This window comes from Cynara cardunculus (assembly GCF_001531365.2).
Source record: "Cynara cardunculus var. scolymus isolate 2C chromosome LG 3, CcrdV1, whole genome shotgun sequence".
Taxonomy (NCBI): Eukaryota; Viridiplantae; Streptophyta; class Magnoliopsida; order Asterales; family Asteraceae; genus Cynara; species Cynara cardunculus.
The window spans coordinates 37,405,410-37,407,500 of record NC_037530.1 but is presented as its reverse complement, the minus strand read 5'-3'; positions in this window follow the sequence as shown (position 1 = coordinate 37,407,500).

Below are 2,091 nucleotides of genomic sequence, written 5' to 3'. Positions count from 1 at the left end.
ACGGGACGGAAGAAGTCCCGACCAGGAGGGGATGGAGACTGAGGGAGGGGAATAAATTCCAAGGTGTTACAGGGGAGAAATTCGAGGGTGTTACACTTTAAATTGGAGAAAGTGATTAAATTATGGTAAATGTTATGTGAGGATCGAGTATGGCATGTGCATTTCATTAAATAATAAGTTCTTATGGTATGTAGGGTAGAAATTGATCCAACGCTTCATAGATCGCATAATCATGTCAAATTAGGATTGTAATCCATGGACCGAGTGGTTAAAATGGATGAGAAAAGGTGTGGGGCGTTTATTTGTTGATTCTAATGTTCATATACATCCTAATTATGATAAAAATGGATGAGGATTTATGGTTGGAGTTGTGAAGCTCGAACAGTGCTGTCACAGTGGATAGAGGGTCCCCGCGAATTACCCCGTAACCTACGTCGCGTAATCAATTTTCAAAATTTGTTTGTTGGGTAGTTTGGAGCTGTATTTTAAAACATTACCTTAGGGAGTCATTACTGGTTCTATAAATGGAGTAATGACTCATCCTTTGGTGACTTAAGTTTATGTGTTCAGTTGGTGAAATCCTAGCCTAAAGGTGTATGACTAGGTTTAGACTTCAGGTGAGTTTCCTCTTACTATTTTGGACCAACGTTGACTTGTTTTTCATATGGAATGTGTTTAACACCTTTTACTCGTGTTGCGAGCTTTGTATTCAAGGGTTGATGGTCACACGGTATGTTTTCTCTATGTGAGTGTGTGTAGATATCTTATTAAACAGGGTCTGAACAAGAATGAAGCACATGAATTCGTTTTATGTTGCTCATATTCTAGGCAGGTGTAAGCCAAGTGGTTGGTCACAGGTTTGTGTGATCATAAGTATGTCCAACCGTTACAACGTGTGTCAGTGTCTTACAATTTAAGTGTGTATAACTATTACTTTCAATTATGTTTTATATCATTGTTCAGCGTGAACTCTTGTGTTAGAGGGAATTCACTATACATTTGGTCTAACCCTCGCTTTTGTAAAACCTGAAATTCTTTTTAGGCAAATACCATGTTGAGAGCTCTAGCAAAGGCAATGGAAAAGTGTGAGCTAGAGGTTCGAAGTGAGGCACATCTACTGGTATATAGTCGTCTTGGACTTGGTTCTAGTTTCTATAATAAATCTCAGTAGTTATACTTTAAATTTCTGCTGCAACTCTTAAGATGAAATTTGGATTGTATACCTTGAATCAGTATTGTTCTTGCGGGTTTGACAATGTTTCACTTATGTCTGTTTTGTATTTACGGTTGTAACATAAACTAGGTGGTTTTTAGGTTTTTCTATTTTTTAAATTTGAAACAACATCGTTTTATATTATTGTTTCTCAAACTAAAAAAAGCCAAGTTTGTACCAGGTTCATGGTAAGACTAGATCGATTTTGATTTGTTAGGTTTTCACTTTCATTAAATTCTATTTTTTGTTATAGTCAGCGATGTAGGGCTAGTTCTAGGGTTCTAGCCCCATGAACACTTGTACTTTTAACTATTTTGATATTTAAATATATGTTTCAGACATAACTCAAAATTATGTGGCTATTTGTTTATCTCCTAATAGTTCCATTAAGAGGCAACCTTTGAATCGTTAAGAAGTGAATCTTGTTTGGCAAAACGAAAGTCTATCTCTTAACGATTTTAAAACCCTTTGAATGATTTGCACTATTTCATGGAAGCATCTTAATCATTCCGACCACTTAATCATTCTGCACAAAACCATTCAGCAACTACCAAACAACCCATATGTGTTAAAATTTGACCTTTGTGGAATTTGCTTCCATCTGTAATAAATCTTGTAAATTAATGATATTAATTAGTTCAAGAAAAGACTAACAAAATTAATGGCATTTAACACGATATTCGGCAATAAAAGAACTTTTAAATTATTAATTTGAGTTTATATATATATAGAGGATCAAATGAGAACGTCAATTAAACAAGAAAATTAAAAAAAAAAATTATAATTTCCTATTTAATTAAATAATGCCTTAAAAAAGTTTTAAACAAATTAGAAAAAAAGACATAAAAGTACTTATATTTATAAGATTAGAGGTGATT